This window comes from Ornithodoros turicata, chromosome 6, assembly GCF_037126465.1.
Source record: "Ornithodoros turicata isolate Travis chromosome 6, ASM3712646v1, whole genome shotgun sequence".
Taxonomy (NCBI): domain Eukaryota; kingdom Metazoa; phylum Arthropoda; class Arachnida; order Ixodida; family Argasidae; genus Ornithodoros; species Ornithodoros turicata.
The window spans coordinates 40894728-40914413 of record NC_088206.1 but is presented as its reverse complement, the minus strand read 5'-3'; the positions used below and the strand labels follow the sequence as shown (position 1 = coordinate 40914413).

The window sequence follows — 19686 nt, the reverse complement described above, 5'->3', positions numbered from 1 at the left end:
CGTTGCGCCTGCGCTGTGCGAGAGCGTCATTCACGAACAAAATGTGTATGTCATCTAAGTAAGTAATATGCCCCTATGTTTAACTCACTTAAATGCGTCGAATGCAACTGGGATGGAGCGCATATAACCGTGTTGTGTCAATGTTTTCTTGACTTCAAGCCGATCATGGCGGCGTAACTGTGCAGAAACTTAACACATTGCCAGAAGCGGGCTTTTTGATCCTTCCTTTAAGTAAATGATCCCAGACATGCATCATTCTGTGCAGTTGCCTGCTTATTTTAGCGGCATATTTTGCGCGTGGAATAGTGCACCCTGGGCGAGTTTTTTCAAACACTCGAGGTTAAGTTCTACCTCGCCTTCGACAAAGTACTGCCAATGGCCTAAGATAACGTTACCCCGATATTCCCATCACCATGGCGATATCCGATCATTCTTTCTTTCTTCTTCTTTTTCTTTTTTTTTTATTGTACACAAGGGGTGCCGAACTCATCCGTGTCTGCAGGCCGCATTGAACTATGGAGGAACCACGCAGGCCGCATACGACTGCTTTGGGGTAGCTTGCTTCAGGTATACAGGGTGTCCCAGAAAACGTGTCTCTGAATTCTAATTAAAAAAAACTACGCCAGCTAGAATCATGCGGTCAGCGGCATTTGTTACTTGGTTTTTGACACCTCCTGATGTGCATGTCATGTAACCTAAGTTTAATTATGTAAATTTTTGCAAAGTGAACTCGGAAATTTGCGAAGTAAAGGTCACTTTTTTACCCCACCAACATGAAAAGGGCGCCGAAATCTGCCGTTTTCTGGGACACCCTGTAGATGCTCGAATTCACTCGAGAGATCACCGAGCCTGCCGGTCCGTGTCTAGTAGCTTTGAAGGCACTAATATTACAAATCGGCCTTACGGGATTTGCTCAGAAGTTTGGTAGGTGTGTACTAGTAATACTAATCGAGTAAAAATCTGGCGCTGAGACAGGTTTAGAGAGTCGTTAACGAAAACGTCGAGAGCAACACAGAGGAAGACAGGAAATATCGAACTTTCAACTTTTTATCATACGATTAGAGGTTGAAATAACTTTTCATAAGTTTATGCGCAACGCAGAACGAACAATCATTTGATTGGAGTCGTTTTGATCAGGTAAACGGAAAGATTCCCTGACATCGCATTTGTGAGATCCCTCACGATACCTGTGTACAAAAAAAAAAAAGAAAAAAAAAGAAGAACAGACGCAAGCATGAACCGGTGCACCGTACCAAATCAGCGCTGTTTCCAGAAACGCCCCGATCAAACAGATCGCTTAAGGTGAAGTAATTGCGTGCTTACAGTGACTTGTACGCTTTCACAATATCAGCTATGAACCGGCTCGGCGAAAATATTAGATAAACTACAGTGATCGGCGGCATGTTTTGTGGCTGGGCTGTCCAGTTTTTTATGTGTAGAGCAAAGATATCGTCACGTTGTATACCGTTCATAAACAACTTGGTCTTGTAGCGACACTTGTCTGATTCCTTCATAGCTCTAAATTATACTGGTATTGTGGAAGGAGACAGTCTAGGGCGATGTAGCAGTGCCACACAGCCGATGTCGGACCTGGGTGATTTCACGCCGAATCAGGCAGGGTTGTCCGGTCGACCTCTCCATTTTTTTTCTTTCAAACATATATTAAAGGCTTGTCTCTAAGAGGCATAGTGGTGCTGTAAATATTTGAAAATATTGGTGGTTATTTCTTAATGGATTATCATTCAGATGTGGGCATTTCGACAATTGCGCTTCCTACGAAGTTTGACACCACGTATCTTCAGTGCCTTATTACTAATATTACCTTACTAATATTAGTGCCTTCAAAGCTACTAGACACGGACCAGCAGGCTTGGTGATCTCTCGAGTGAATTCTAGCATCTACGGGGTGTCCCAGAAAACGGCAGAATTCGGCACGCTCTTCATGTTGGTGGGGTAAAAAAGTGACCTTTACTTGGCAAATTTCCGAGTTCACTTTGCAAAAATTTACATAATTAAACTTCGATTACATGACATGCACATCAGGAGGTGGTAAAAACCAAGTAAGAACAATTGCCGCTGACCGCATGATTCTAGGTGGCGTATTTTTTAAAATTAGAATTCAATTACACATTTTCTGGGACACCCTGTACACCTGAAGCAGGCTACTCCAAAGCAGTCGTATGCGGCCTGCGTGGTTCCTCCATGGTTCAATGCGGCCCGTAGACACGGATGAGTTCGGCACCCCAGGTGTACAATAAAAAAAATAAAGATCGGATATCGCCATAATGATGGGAATATTGGGGTAACGTTATCTTAGGCTATTGGCAGTACTCTGTCGAAGGCAAAGTACAACGTCACATCGAGTGTTTGCAAAAATCGCCCAGGGTGCACTATTTCACGCGCAAAATATGCCGCTAAAATAAGCAGGCAACTTCACAGAATGATGCATATCTGCGATCATTTGCTTAATGGAAGGAACAAAAACCCTGGTTCTGGCAATGTGTTAAGTTTCTGCACAGTTACGCCGCCATGATCGGCTTCAAGTCAAGAAAACATTGACTCAACACGATTATATGCGCTCGATCCCAGTTGTATCCGACGCATTTAAGAGAGTGGAACATAGGGGCATATGCCTTACTTCGATGGCATACACATTTTGTTCGTGAATGACGCTCCCGCACAGCGCAGGCGCAACGGCTCGACCATGCACGGTTTAAGCATGCTGTCGTCCGCCGATACAAGTGTATGCATGAAGAAAAGGAAAAGAAAAATATCCTTGCCTTCGCTTCTCCTAAATAGAGGTATATAACGTCGTTACAGAAAATATACGATTTTACAGCCATCCAGGTACCCATCAAATTTCATATTGGTGGCAACCAAGCTTCCCTGTGGTGCTGCGAGGATAAATTAAGAAAGAGTGTGAAACATAAAAGTAAGCATACATTGTATACATACAAAAAACATGACGGTCACAAATAAGGTAACGATGAAAAGGAAATCATCGGCGGGCAGATCACAATGCAATAACGGTACACTACATTCATTAGAATTTTTGTCCATGTTTTTAACACCGTAAGTACAAAGTCAGAAAGAGTTTAAGAAACTGATACGAAGAAGAACAGAGCGTTCGATTTCCCAAAACGCGAACCTCATGGGAACGCGGTATCTGCAGCCTTGTCTTTTCTGTTGTTAAAGCAGAAGTCACCAGAAATGTTCTTCAGCCCCTTTAGCCGTGAAAGCACACGTTTATTTTGTAGATATGTTTATGAAACCCGTCTTGCCGTGTTGGTTATCAGAGGAGAATGCGCGCTGAACTCTGATAATTTCCCTCCCTTTCGAGGTTCATTCCTCCTCCCATTTACACGTGCTCAAATGTACCGTCGGCTTGCCTACAAGCGGGAGTGTCGCTAGGCTAAGCCCTCTTTAAGTGTGATGTCTCATATTTTAGTCGCACTTTGATGCCATTGGGAACAAAACTGGCTCGCTACTGAACCAAGATATCCACTTTAGGTTCCAAACATGGTCCCCTAGCTCTGAAACTGCAGCGGAAAATTACCTAAAGCGGATATATTTCGATGTATAAGACTGTGAAATCGCGATGGAGCGCGAATTCTACTTCTGTCCCATTGAGTACAATGTGTAAGATTTCAAACGCCGGGTGAACAAAAGCCTTTATAGATATACGGATAATTCCATGTATATAGATCTCACAGGATCCAGTAGCGAACCAGCGAAAAGTGTCGGCGTTCTCCGTCAAAATGAAATTATACGTTTCTTATGCATTGCGTCTATGGGTGTAATGCAGGCGAAGCACGCTTTAAGTTTTTGTCCGCGAATCCTGGGCATGTATTCAATTATCGACTAAGCAGGGCCATGTCAGTCCTGAGGCTGTGTGTTTAAAGGGACCGAAAAGTGAAAAATAACCCCCATATTTTTGCCCACTATCGTGCACAAGGTCGTTGTTTGATAACACCAGAGAAAGCATTACTTTCGTTTTCGTCCACGATTCTTGGGCATGTTCGTCTGCTCCTGTCAAGGCACCCAGCAGGGCAGGGCCTCATAAAATATGGTTGAAGCTGAAACGCTTCATCGCCAACAAGTACCGATGGCACTGTCATTGTACTTCCAGGGAGCATCCTTGGTGGGGGTAGATCAAATTCCCCAGCCTCAAACGCCAGTCCAATGGGGCAGGTTTTGAAGACTCCTCCGTCGGAATGAGACCCATAGACCCCGATGGATACGGCGAGAAATCTACATGAAGCATCTCCTATCGCCATCAGATTGGCTGAGAAGTGATTCTATAAAAATGGAAACGCAAAGTCAGCTAGTCAAATGCACTGGTAGCATAACAAACAGTAGTCAGCTTTCTGGCTCACATGTTAAAAGCAGTAATATTAGAGACAGAAGCAAAAAAAAGAAAAAGGATGGGGATAGGAGCTGCTATAGTTGTGCACTTTGTAGTTGTAATTAATCCACATTAATCCACTGAGTGGCGGTGCCTGGATGTTCACGTGTTTGCCATCCACGGCACCGACACAGTTTGGGAATTTCCACCTGGCAGCAAAGCCTTCAGCAGACCTCTCCCAAGTCATGCGAGTTGGTTCCTGCAAGAAGGAGCACACATGGATGGCATCCAGGTATTGAATACTGTTGAAGAAAAGGGATGGGGGACTCAGACAGCACAATGCTAATTGTAATGTTGCTGGAGAACATGTCGGTGCAGGAACAGTCGATTTTTCAAGTACAAATAGCTTGGTACAAGCAAAAGTCTCGTACCAAGTAGCTGTTGAATAGTAACAACGGCAACAAGTTCCCAGTGGTGCCACTTGAAAGTTCATAAGCCATCCAAACTTGCAAAGAAATATATGTGAACTGGTGGTGAAAATGGGGAAGTGCAACAACTGAGAAGATACTTATAGCCTTTGCTGACAGGCTGCCTGTCTTCAGAGGTATAACATCATTAACATGTAAGTGGGCAAGGAACTTACGGGCAAGTAAACAGGTTGCAGAACTTCCCAAATTGCCTCACACGTCTCCAGTACCACTCGTCTGGCTGTTGTAAAGCCAACACGAAATAGGAAGGCCATTGACTTCAAACTGTCTCCAGTAGCCAGGTACCTGGAACGATTTTCCACAACACATTCTTCTGAAAAAATTAAAATTCCCAAATTGGGTATGCGAAACCATCCCTACCTCAGAGTAATCGCAAGCCTCTGCTCTGGGGGGATGGCTTTTTTTGTTAGCCTTTCTTTTAGGAGTCCCAGTAAGTGGCCGAATCTACTCGGAGACATCCGCAGGAATGTATAATGGAGTTCGGAGTCGCTGGATTGCATCCGCCGCACCTTCAGTAGTGAAAATGTCTTATTTCGCACATGGCCTAGCACATATAGTGAAGGGGGAAAAAGAAGTGGAGGACTAACCATTGTGTTGTAGGCTCCCTCGGTTCCCCGATAAAGTCACTCCTCGCGGACCCACCAGCGGGGCAAAGACGGCTCAGCCGCCCTTCGCCACAACAGGAGCAACATCAGAATCCGAAGAACAAGCTGCTTCTTCCGCAACAACATCATTTGGTAGTTTCAGGACATCGTCCTCGAGCATAAAGCGCGCGCTTTCGACATTTCGCAAACCGAAACCAACAAAAGTAGCACACGAAGAAGTGGTTGGGGCGTTGGGAACTTCAACCGCAGCGCCACTGCGTTACGGCGAATATTACATAGCACCTTCATTACAAGTTCTCCTCGTTTTGACGAATGAAATACTATTTTTGGTATATTTATGGCAATTTACAACTTAGCTCGAATAAAATAAACATTGCTTCTTCAAAAACATCATTTCTCGGCGACGAAATGTCGCTGCTCAAATGGACCGGGAAGTCGCGCCATGACTAGACGCGAGAGCGACAAATTCTGCAGCGCGTCGCTTGTCGCTTGTTATGGGGTCCGCGCTTAACGGCAGCAAGATACTGCGACATCATAGAGAACATCATGGTTCCCTACGTCCTGGAAGGACCCATTCATGACGGCCTCTGCTAGTTTCAACAGGATGGTGCCTCTGTTCACACCGCTGGTTCCACCCGCAAGGTTCTTGATGGGCATGGCAACATGCAGCTCGAGTGGCCAAGCCGTAGCCCATATCTCAATATTATTGAGAACGTGCAGTGCAGCTTTCATGGCTTCCCAGCCATGAAAGCTGCACTGTCCAGGCGCCCAGGGCTGAGCATCGTCCAAGAGGACCAGCAGTGGGACGCCATCCACGAACACTGAGGGCACACCCAACGCTCGTGAGCTCCCCCTACGACAGCCTCCCTGAGAGAATGAGGATTGGGAAGGAAAGTTCGTGTGGACCAAATCGCTTATGACAAACAAAAACGTGAAAATAAATGGGAAGAAGTATTTCTAATAAATCACTTTCTACGATAATATGTGCAATTATCATTCTTCTCCAGCATCAACATTAGTAACCCAAAGGACCCCTTGTCGCATAATTGAGGTGCATCGTTTCTTTCTCTGAGCTTCTCTCGGCACAAGAAAAGATATTCCATTTGCAGTGGCATGTTATCTCAGTGCCGCACGATCAAACGTCACTTCGTTGTCGGAGCGCGCCTTGGGGGAGAGACTTGCTCCCGCAGAGTAGGTAACTGAACAGGTGAACCGTGCATGCTTGCCTATTCTCAGTCGAGGAGGGCGCGTACGTACCAGGGCCCCAGAGTCTCCACCCCTGATCTCCCCAGCATCGACGCAAGGTGGCGTTGGCATGCAAGCAGGCTACGCGCTCCCGCGCTACGGTGGCAACGCCTGTATGTTCATCCTTTGCTTCGCTCCCCTCGTTCGCTCCGCCGGTTCCTTGCAACGCCGACGACGCTCAAAGCAGGAACGGGTGCATAAGAGCTGCGCTCTAAAACAGGGAACGCACGTTGTACTCAATGCGGGAAAAAGAAACAATCTTTACTTTCTGTGAACATCAATTTGGAAAAATCACATGCAGAAGGATGCAACATTAAGTATACAGATATGTTTGTAAACTGTGTCTCGGAGTCCGTTTACGAAATTTATCTATCATGTGGAGGATCCTATCTGGGTCAGACCGGCAGGTGCGCGAATATAGTGGAGTTTACTATTTACAAGACTCGCCATCTGCGCATGCGTGGGGTTGGTGTGGGCTAAACACACCGAACGCAGCGTGCCGATCCTTTTCACAAGTGCGACATAACTCGAGTATAATGTCACATTCACGCACCTGCCGGTTCACCCACGCGTAGCTTGGTGAACTGAGAGTAAGCACCGCAAAAAAGAACGAGAGCTACGCATCACCGATTGGGAACGGACAATTTGCATTTGCTATTATCGGCTTATCCACAATGCTGAACTACTCGGCAGGCAAAGCACGCTTTACAGGGACAATGAACGCCAATGTTATAGAGTGTACCATCTACCCTGCTGCGTTACACTCTATGATTTACGTCGAAACCTTCTGAACGAATCGACGAACTATCTAACCATTAACTAACAAACCGAAAGTAGCCAAATGAAGGTGTTAGTTGTCCGGTAATTATTGTTCACAGGAAAGTAGGTAGATAACGTATCGAAAGCCTTTGCAGCAATAAGCAGCACTCTATGCAATGTATATCGCTCGACAAAACAATTTCAACATAAGTACCCATGAATGTGATAACGAACCAATCTCCAATGCAAGACACGTGTTGTTCCATATGACGGCACACGTGGCACATAGTACGATCTCCAAATATCCCACATCAACAACGCGGACATTCCTTTATTTCAGGATGCCTATTTTGCGGAACGTTTCCTGCAGCGCCCCCAACGCGTGATAGCGGTAATACCGCTATCACGATATTACCGCGTTCACACCGCTGTGACATGTGTCCGCTTTCGTTTTGTGTGTTGGTAGATGGGTGACGTTTACTTGCACCGCTGTGAAGCTTCAATCTTATGCAATTATCGCCTGTCTATGTTATCTGTTACGCCTATTTGTGTTTGTAGTGCTCTGTCCCTTGGGCGTCGTCTTATTGACAAGATAATGCGATAGTTTTCAATTTGTTCCACTGCAGGCCTATAACGAGCGTCCTCTGCTATTGCGCAGTGCGTAAGTCACGTGCTGTTGCCACCCTCCACTTTGAACAGAACTAACTTGACCTTCTTTTATTTACCAACACTACAGCCTACTTGGCCATGTAGGGTTGCGATACAATAGCGTAGCATGGCCACCATAACATTACACCTTACTACTTTAACACAATAACACTTTTATCATCAAACATATTCTATTTCAAACTTTTTCAAAATGCATCAACTGAGATTGATGCACCTATTTTATTAGGCAAGGCATTCAATGCGAATAAGGTGCAAGGGAGAAATGAGTGCAAAAGGCACCTGTTGGGATTATACCAATTTAGTAGCTTCTGATTGGTGTAGCATCGACTTTGTGGTAAAGATGGCTGTGTTTTCTGATCATGTTACTTTAGATGTAGATCTAAAGGGGGAGTCCAGATATCCTGACCCTCTGCTATGTTTCTGTCTTGACAAACCGTTTAATTCCCCCCCCCTTATGTAATGCCCTCGGGCCTTTAAGGGTTAAATAAATGAAATGAAATTGACACGGGATCATGTGACTAGCATTGTGTCTGAGGCTAGAATCCGTAGAGGAAAATACTGGATATGCCCCTGTGTTACAATTTGCATACAAGTGCATCACAGATGGTGCACGATGCCAATTTCTGCTACTGTGAACAGATAACTAACATGTATTTCGCCCATATTATATTTAAAAATGAACATATTGCCTGTGCGTGAACAGCTTCTATTTTGATATTCTGGCCAGTATAAGGATCCCACACTGCATCTGCATATTCAAGCACAGACTGCACACAGGATCTATAGGCTTGCAGTTTGGTAACTGTTGTTGCATACCTGAGATTCTGCTTTAGCAAACACTCCTTCCTGAAGACTACATGCGTGATGCGATCAATGTGCCTGTTGTACTTAAATCCTTAGAACAATAACATCAAGGTACAACATCGCAGGACACTTTGCCGAACGTAGAGCGTTCGAGCTGTCTTGACATTATATACTTTTTGCAACTACGTACGTTTTGTCCTTATGTATTATGTTGCTATACCTTGCTTGAATCTTAAATATTAGCAGGCCTTCTGGACTAACCATAGCTGACAACATATTTTGTAGGAGGTAGATGGAGCAATGTAGAAGAAATATTGTTTGATGCCTTGATTTTAGATATATGTTTTTCCAGTGATGAATGAGATTACATTCCTCGTTGGAGGCATCTTTGTGAGTGATCACAAAAGCGAACAAAGCACAAAATGTGATCTTTGCCATATTATGAGCGTTGTGGAGAAGCTTTAGGGCTTAAACTGAAAATGTAGCGTCGTGAAGCTCTGGAAATTACATAAATCTACCAGACAAGATGTATTTCACATAAATGGAACAATTTCTCTCGATGCTGTGAGCTATTGAAACTCTTATTGCACCTGAAGGGTGTCACATGTTTGAAATAGCTCTTCATCTATTGTTTCCCAATTTTGTGGTCAGAATCACTTTGTGCCTAGACTAGTTATCATTGGAGCAAGGGGAACAGACTGCCAGTCAATAAAAAGCAAATTAGAAGAGCCAAACAGAAAAACTTGGGCAGTCAGGATACATAACAGATGAAGTCAATCAGAATTCCTGCAATGATTTGTCAAATGAATTGCTATTAGCTAGTGGATAACAAATAATAACACTTTTTATTATGTGCCCAAGAACAGCCACAAAGGCCTTGGTGTTTGTAAACGCTCTGAAAGTTTTTCATAATGCTGAAGACGACAGATACCCAGGAAATGGAGCATACACTAACAGCTTACGTAATACACACATAGGTCACAGAACATATATACAATAATGTTGGTGGACTGCTTATATCTAAAATTACAGGCATGTCTGGAATAACAAACTGCACATTACATATATGTGAAACTAGGACTAAATATATGAGTAAAACATCACAAAAATTATACGCAATAGTGATCAGAAAAACTGCAGGATGTCTGGAAAAGAAAAATTGGCACAAGCAAACTGGGTGAACTTCACAAATGAAAAACTTTAGATACAACTTCTTTGCATACAACGGGAAGGGATACAGAAAAAATATCACATGACAGCGAGTTTATGAGGGTCTTTCATCGCGAGATAGTCCCCCTTACATACATTCGGGTAAAAAAATGTAGGATGCTTCCGTGAGGACACACGTGGAATAGCAGAATGCAGAGATCCTAGCAACTGTGGGCAGTCAATTTGAGAATGAATGCACTTATGAAAGTAGCATCGGTAATGTCGCACTGAGTTGAAAGGGGAATGAGACCAACATGTCGGAGTAGATCTTCATAATTGTATGACTGGAGTCCCGGGGTGTTACAGAAATAGATAGTGCAAAATGTGAAGTGTTTTCTTTCGAACATCCAATAATTCGCTTCCCTTTGAATATACACCTGCAAGCACGCTGAAGTCAGGTAAAAATGCATTCAGTATCCACAAACAGGTAACAGTAAGTAAAAAGGACTGATCCACACAGCAAGCAAGATGATAAACACATAGTTATAGTTACAGGGATTCAGAAACCACATGCAACCCACTAAATGTATGGCTCCATTTCATATGTTGTATTCGTCATACATACGTTATATGCAGCCCACGTTCCTTGCTTTTTTAATGTTTTTTTCAAGCCACTGTTGACGGTGGAACAATGCTGCGACACCTCGACAGAAGAATAGGAAGTGACGTATATCTGTGCAGGCTTGCCCGAAGTCCCCGAAGGTCACCATACTGAAAATAGTCTGGTGGCCTGCCCACTCTTTATAAGTGCTTATGTTGTCATGGCAATGGAAACGAATGTGCTTCCTTTCTCCACTCTCCACTATAAAATGTTGCGTGACCTGGGAGTGACACAGCTTCTTAAAGGGGAACTAAAATGCAAAAACGAGGTCACTTCAAATTACGTCACATGCTGTGTTAATTTCGTACCTGTTATCATAATTGAAAACTTTGATTCCGTTGTGTAGCTACAATCAAAATTTTACCGAACCCTTTCTTGCGTCGGGGCTAAGCAGTGAACGTCGCTTCAGTTCGTGGTGTTCATCGGTGTTTTCAGTCCATTCTGCGCGTGCCACGTCATGGAGCAGTCCCGGTGAAATACATAGTGCGTGTTGCGAAACGTCCAAAGGACGTGAAGATAAATGTTGTCAGTGGAACATTCGTGAGAACTGTTGTGGCTACAATTCAGTGAATCTGCATTCAAAAATGCAGCAGTGTGCACCATGCCGCACTATGATCACTATGCACTATGAGCACTATGATGCAACACTACGATCGGACCCGTTCCAAATCCACACTCCCACGATAGGTATGCGCACGCTTCTCCTGTGGTCTCATTGGATGCCACTAATTTTTGCCTCCTAGGGATCCAATTCGTTGCCGCCAAACTCGGCTCTGTTTTCATTGCACTTTGCTTCTAAACGGTAGCGCTATGTGAACTAATTTTGTTTGAATTGTACCAATTGAAACACTGACTTACTTTTGATAGCATTCTTTTTTTCATTTTTGTGCCCCTTTAATGCGATATTGCAGGGACAGAGTGTTTTGATGTGCATGTTTAGTACACATACATCAATATTGTCACCTTCAAAAGCCTGGCAATGGTTTCACAACCCCTTGAAGGTTTGCAAGCTTGTGTATTGTGCAACAGAAATAATTTTCCCCTGCTGGTACGATACAAAATGATTAGACATGTACCTTGTTCTACACAACTAACAAGGTAGGAACTCAACTTTTGCTTTAAAAAAAACCTTTGAACAATTTAAATACTATAATGCAAATGCAACCCAGTTAGTGACCCTGGCCATGCGACTTTGCGTGGCTAACATTGTCTTTGACACTAAGGCTCAGTCTGTGTGTGCGCTTCTTTGCTTTTTTGTGAGAAGGCTGGTTGGAGGGTCGCCCAGCTGCCACCCTCTTGGATCCTCGTGTTAGTCCCTAATGACGCCTGGATATGCTGGTGGGCTGAACTTTTATATGTCCACCACATCTTGTTATGTTACTTAGTGTTGTACCTAGGGACATCATCATCCCAACACATTGGGATGCTGTTTGAATTTTCTTGAGGCTGTGGATTGCCTTTTGGAGGTATTTGTTGTAGGTGCTGTTCCCTTTGACGAGCATATGGCATCGTTCGAGCTCTTTCGAAAGGGCATGGATGTCACCAGTTATGCACTGTAATAAGAAAGCGCTGTTCATTGAATGTTACGAAGCATATACATGAATTACATTAGGAGAACAAACCTTGTCTGCAGTTCCACTTTGGTACGATGTTGATGGCTCTGATGGCTCTGTGAAGCAAGGATCAGCAGGATGCTGCTGAGGTACAGGTGTACTATCGGCATGATGTGTTTCCTCCTGTTGAGTTGTCAAGGTCTCATTTACACGAAAGTCCATGAAGAAGGCGACGGGGGGGCAGCGGTCTCCCAAAGCCAGATTCCCCAACTGATGGCGATCTTCTGCAGTAAGTGCTGGTGCATTGGGGAAGATACCACCAACTGTTTTGTGTACCAAAGCTTGATGCTTGCAAAATGCACCTTGCTTTCCTGCCCCACAGGTACATGTTCCAATATCTGCATATACTCTGTACGTCTCTCCTGTTTGTTGAGCACTTGGAACAGAGTACACATTGTGCTCCAGAGAGACAATTTTGTCCGCTGCCCCCTGTGGCATCTTTTTGAGTAGCCTGTCATATAAGAGGCGTCCAGCAGCAACACGGTTGTGAGCGTGTTCAAGGATGCGTGCCTCAAAGTATTTCTCCCATACGATTGCAACAAAATCAACTAGGGCTACGGCAAAAGGCCTTTGTTCTTCCAAGGATAATGTCTTTGAGAATACGGATGCACGCCTCGGAAAAGTTGTTTGTGTTGTGCCCGCGTGTTGGTAACCAGTTTCGGAAGAACAGTACCCACTCTCCTTCTCTCCGCAGGAAGTCCTGCACGCGGGTAACAAAGGCTTCATGAGAGAGAGAGAGTCTGCAGGTGTGCTTTTGCAGATTCCAGGTCTTCTGCAGTAGAGGCATACATAATCTGAAAAGGGTCAAACAGTTAAAGTATCAAACGGTCAAAGTATTGCCAAAAGTTGCCAGGAAGAAGAGAGGAAGGCTGATATCTAGAACCTGATTGTTCTATTGTAGCTTTGTGCTGTAACTTTATGCTCTGTCAGTTACACATGTTTGAAATCTCAACAAGTTTAATGCGAGTAACTAAAAGAGAATAAATATTATGCACACGGATAAAATGAGAACTATGCAGATTGATGGATACTGTCACCAGTCTAATTCCTGTAAATCCTGTTTCTCAAAGAGAACGAGTCTGCAGAAAATAAATGACATATCACCCGAGTGACCTAGTATGGGTTCCACATAGTAGCTATGATTATTTATTTATTTACAATACCCCAAAGGCTCTTGTGAGCATTGCATGGGGGAGTGGGGTCGTACAGATATTAGGTATAATAATAAATGCACTTGACAAATAACAGTGCGAAAAACAAGGAATCAATTGATTATTAGTGAATGGTTAAATGGTAGATGATATCTTCCTGTGAAACGTGATGTGATCAGTGAGCTCCGCAATATTCAAGAGAAGATCATTCCAGTTAATAGTAGTCTTACAAAACAATGATTCAGCAAAGATATCAGTGTGGCAGGCGAAACGAGTTACCTTGTACAAATGGTCGAAGCGGGGAAAGATTGTGGAAGAACGAGTGATAGGGGAAATGCTAGGCGGAATGGTATGAATTAACTTGTGAAACAGAGACAACCTTGCAATGTATCGACGTTTTTCTAGGTTAGGGAGTTGAAGTTGTTGTTTAATTACCGAGACTGAAGAATGACGTGAGTAATCACCAACGATGAAACGGGCTGCTCTATTCTGGATGGCTTCAAGAGCGGAGGATAAGTATTGTTGAGGAGGGTCCCACAAAGCCGAGGCATACTCCAGTTTTGAACGTACTAGTGATAAGTATGCTAGTTTTCTAATTTCCTGGGGTGCGAGTTTCAGGTTACGTCGAATATAGCCAAGAGTCAGGTTAGCATTGCCAGCAATGAATTCAATGTGCTTGTTCCAAGTTAGGTCTTGGGAGAGATGAATGCCAAGATACTTGTAAGAGCTTACTTTAGTGAGAGCAATGTCGTTTAGTGAGTATGGATATGGAGAAAAACGGCCGTAATTGCGACGGGCAAAAGTAATAACATTACATTTGTTAAGGTTAAGAGGCATCTGCCAGGTTAAACACCACGAATGAACTAGTGAGAGGTCATGTTGGAGAGCAACCTGATCAGAAAAGGAAGAAATCTTGCGATAGATAACACAGTCATCGGCAAATAGCCGTGTGGTGGAAGAAATATTATTAGGGAGGTCGTTAATATAAATAAGAAAGAGAAGAGGACCAAGCACCGATCCCTGAGGGATACCAGATGTTACAGCAAAAAAATCGGAACGATGATCATTGCATATTACGAAGGAAGAGCGAATCGTGAGGAAGTCTTGTATTCAATAATAGGTTTTACAGTCAATATTAGTAGCACGAAGTTTCTGTAAAAGGCACTCTGTTATGAGGCACTTTGTCGAAAGCCTTAAGGAAATCTAGAAATACGGCGTCAGTTTGTGCAGATACGTCAGCGTTAGAAAAGAGGTCATGAAGAAAAGATGGAAGCTGAGTTTCGCAGGAACGGTCCCTACGGAAACCGTGTTGGAGTGGATAGAAGAAGTCATTCTTCTCAAGAAATCTCGCAACATGTCAATAAATAATGTGTTCTAGTAGTTTACAGCAGATACTTGTTAGTGATATGGGTCGGTAGTTGTTAGCTAATTGGGTGTCGCCAGACTTAAACACTGGGATGATCTTCCCTACTTTCCAATCATATGGTAGCATTGAATTATGCAAGGAATGTGAAAAGATGTATGCCAGAATCATGCTAGAGGTTTGAGGTCAGTTTGTGCAGATACGTCAGCGTTAGAAAAGAGGTCATGAAGAAAAGATGCAAGCTGAGTTTCGCAGGAACGGTCCCTACGGAAACCGTGTTGGAGTGGATAGAAGAAGTCATTCTTCTCAAGAAATCTCGCAACATGTCAATAAATAATGTGTTCTAGTAGTTTACAGCAGATACTTGTTAGTGATATGGGTCGGTAGTTGTTAGCTAATTGGGCGTCGCCAGACTTAAACACTGGGATGATCTTCCCTACTTTCCAATCATATGGTAGCATTGAATTATGCAAGGAATGTGAAAAGATGTATGCCAGAATCATGCTAGAGGTTTGCCTGGTCATAATTAGTACTTTGGTATTGATATCATCTGGCCCAGAGGATGTGGATGATTTGAGTGACTCGATTAGCTTGCAGATGCCTTGGGAAGTGATACATTCCAATGGCACGCATTCTTTTTGAGGTATGTACGTAGTATGGTCCTTATGGCTTATAGTGAAGACAGAGGAAAAATGTGCAGCAAATAATGAAGCACACTCGTTCGGGGGTATTGAATTCCCACCGGAGTCGGACAGACGGATGGTGTTGTCCTTAACAGGAGATATCTCATTCCAGAATCTCCTTGGGTTGTGAATAAGGAGGGAAGGTAAATCCTGGCGGAAGTATTTGTTTTTGGCTTTTTTTAGTGCACATTTGTAGGAGCGAGCGCACTCGTGATATTCGTTCCAGTGGTCAAGAGCAGTTGAGGCCTTGGCCTTCTTAAATAATCGCTTCTTTTTGTTACGAATGACTTTTAGTTCTTTCCTAAACCAAGGAGCCCTTTTATGAGGAATTATGCGTAACTTAGGAACATGCAAGTCGACAAGCCGGTTAAGGGTGTCGCGAAAAAGACACCAGTTTTCGTCAACAGATCGCTTGTGAAAACACAAAACAAACTCATCATGAAATGTTCGTAGACCGGCGTTAATCACGTCAAAATTGGCGTGTTTATAGTCTCGAATAGTTTTGGTGACTATGTTATTATGGTGGATGGATGAGGCAGACGGTAACATGAAATGTACAATCTTATGGTCACTCAACCCATCAAAAACAGAGAGAGAGGTAACGTCCTCTGGATGCGAAAACAAGGTCAAGTATGGATTCGGTTGAAACAGTACTTCTAGTTGGTACAGATACAAGTTGCTCTAAATTAAAAGTTAATGAAAGGTCGATCAAAGCTCCAGCATCTGGAGATGAGGGGGCACTCAGGTTAGTCCAATCTATATGCGGGTAATTGAAATCACCAAGCAGAAGAACATGACTTTTTGGATGGTTATTGCTGACGAATGCTAAAATGTCATGCAAACATTGGACAAACAAAGCTGAGCAATTAGGTGGGCGGTAACACACACCAATGACAAAGTCAGGGTAGGTATGAGACAGCGACACCCAACATGATTCAATTTCAGTATCAACATGAATAGAGGTAGCGGACAAGTGCTTTTTAACGGCGATCAGTACACCACCTCCTTTCTTTACTTGCCTATCACATCTAAATACATGATAGTCGCCAAAGCAAATGTTCATCTCTATATCGTGTATATCAGGTGACAACCAGGTCTCTGTTAGGATGACGATATCCGAGGAACAGTCGTACAAAACACTACATAAAGCGTCAAGTTTTGGAATAACACTCCTAATGTTCATAAAAACCACGGAAAGCGAAGACACTGATCTGCTATTCACAACAGGTGATACACTACTCACATCTTGTAGCTACGCCGTTAATTCTTTAACATGGGGTTCGTTGTGGTTGTATTGGTAGCACTTCGAACCGATGAACAGTTTGTCATACCTGAGCTTAAAGGGCTGTGACTGATTTTTGCCAAATTCGACCAGTTCGCGGCGGACGAGTCGCGTGGCACTAGAGAAATCGTTCGAGATGCTTAAGTCGGTACCCTTAAGCGCTTTACTACACGTTAGAACCTGATCTTTAAGCTTGAAGGAACAGAACTTTGCGATAATCGGCCGAGTCTTATTCGTACGGAATGTGCCTATGCGATGAACACGCTCAAAATCAGAGGGCGTACACTGCATGCCTAACTTTGTATTACATACATCAATAACCTTTGACTCAGACTGAGTCCAGGTCTCGCTGGCTATGTCAGGGATCCCATAGAAAGTAATATTTGACCTACGAGAACGATCTTCAAAATCATTCATGCGAGATTCAAGGGCCCTTACGTGGGTTGCGTTGGTGGCGTTCGATAGTTTGATCTGAGATATGTCTGCTTGAATGCCGTTGAGGAAATCTGTTTGTGTGCTTTTGACGTCCGACAAGTCTTTTTCAACTGAGTTCAGTTTGGACGATAAGGCTGATAAGGCTTCATCAGTAGATTGCTGCCTGAGCTGGAGCGTTCTCACATCAGCTAGCAACGTATTAACATTCGTATCTAATCTGGACAGGATTTCCAGTGCGGTACCTAGTTGTTCTTCCTGTGCCTTAGTCATAGGGCCGGGATTTGTTTCAATGTCACCGGATAACAGAATTACTCGCAACATCTATACATACGAATGACACAAGTTACATAGGTAAGCGAATTGTGGGGGTGGCAGCAGCAGTAACAAGCAAGCATCATCACTACAATATGATGCACTGTGACTGACCTGCAATACAATGAAGAACGGGTAAGGCATCATGCTCAGACTGCTGCTGCCGTTCCCACTGAAGCTGAAGATGTGCAGACACGGTTTAAATTCGTCCTGCTGTGATGACGTAGATGCGGAGCGGAAGTAGGGGGCATGTAGTAGCGTGCCGTCTGGGTAGACAGTAAATCCACGTGACGAGCTGCAGTAACCGTCTCCTGGCGCGGAGACAGTGCCCTCGCCGGGGACATCATAGAAAGCCGGCGACCATGTGTTGATAGGTAACGGCACGTGTGTGCCGCAAAAAGCAGAAGATAGCAGCAGCAGGAGACTGGGAGGTCCGCGGTTCGAATCCGCGGGCCGGCTGTGCTGTCTGGGGTTTTTCCTGGGTTTCCCTCAGATGTGTAATAAGCGTATGCCGGCACAGTTCCAAGAAGTCGGCCCATGGACGCAGCTATCCTCCCCCGAGCGGATTCCGCTCGGTCTTCCACTTCACCCTTTTCCTCTCCTCCTCTCCACCACCTTTCCCTTCCCGAGAAACATGCCGTCTAATCAGGCAGGCAGACCTCTCGGGTTCCTCCCAACGACACTCCTCCTCCTCCTCCTCCTCTGCAATACAATGAAGAACGGGTAAGGCATCATGCTCAGACTGCTGCTGCCGTTATAACTGTTATAAGTTTATACTCTAACTGTTTAAGTAAAGTAAAGTACTGTGAGTAAAGTAAAGTAAGTAAAGTACCTGTAAGTGTACTGTAAAAGTTTATACTTTAACTGTTATAAGTTTAGTTCATTATAACTGTTAAAGAAATGTACCTCAGATGCAGGAAATAATAGCGTGATGGAGATGATAATAGTAAATTGTAACACAAGATAGAAACCTTCTGGAATGCAGACATCAGGGGTCTTCTCTCAGCAGGGTTGACTTTGTTTTTCGCTGACATGAGCCACCTCCACTCAGCCTCAGCCACATGGAAATGGCAAAGCAGACATGTGCTGCTAGGCCAAGTTGCTTGCAGAGCAGCCCTTTCTGCAGCTGAATCATCGGTCATAAACACAAGTGGTTCCTGTGGTCAGGTAATGTTAATTAGTTAAACAGCATGTGCTCCATTTCCAGCACACAGTGGGCAGTGTAACAGTTTGGGCCTCGTTAGCCTCTCTACATCAAATTCAAACATAATTTTTCACAAAATAAAAGCAGCTCAGGAATTCTAATGTGTACCATACTGTACATTCTTACAAGTTTATACATGCAAAATTGGGTTCATAACTCGAGGCTTCATGTCTCGAAACAACTAAAAAATTGTGTGGAAAATACATTAATGTGAAAGATGTCTACAAAGCACCATTGGACTTGCAGCGTTCATGTACTTGGATGCTGTTCCTAAAACAAACCTTACACAAGAAAATAGAATAACAAAGGTCCTGTCATTATCTTTTGTAGCTGACATAACTCCGTTTTACTGAATGCATATGTCATACAATACTCTGAGTTCTTCTGCGTTCTGTCCAAGAAATTACGTTTTACTTTATTTTTCTGAGTTGATATACTTATCCAATATGCCATGCCTTAAACCTGTGTTTTGCAATGCTAAAATTGCTTTCACATTGTTTTTGTGAAGAAATCGATGCAGTGTTTCACAAAATTATGACTCCCAACATGCTGTATAGGTATTAACCATCAACCTAGCAGAATTCATAACCTATGACAGGGGCTGGAGACTGGGTCAGGGACTGGCAAGCCTTAAAACAAATAGGAAAGTGTGAGCATGACATAAAAAATGCCATTTCTTCGTGTGCATTTTTCCTGCATAGTGCCAGAGTGACCATGTGCTCACCTCTTTGCCACCAAAGCAATCTGGATAGGTTTTCTTGAGGAGTCTAAATGCCAGAATGTATCCTTCAGTGCTCTGTGCATTGTGAAGTGTCACAGCTATAGGCACTGGACCAGCATATGTTCCAGCAAGGAGGACTGTGACTGTGCTGTGTGCTGAATCACATGATGAGGTTGAGTCGATGAAAATAACCTCCG

General features: G+C 43.7%; 1 pseudogene; it reads right to left on the bottom strand.

The window, feature by feature from the left end:
* Window positions 1-5945: 5945 nt before the first annotated feature.
* Window positions 5946-18742, bottom strand: LOC135398529 (uncharacterized; annotated as a pseudogene).
* Window positions 18743-19686: the final 944 nt, after the last annotated feature.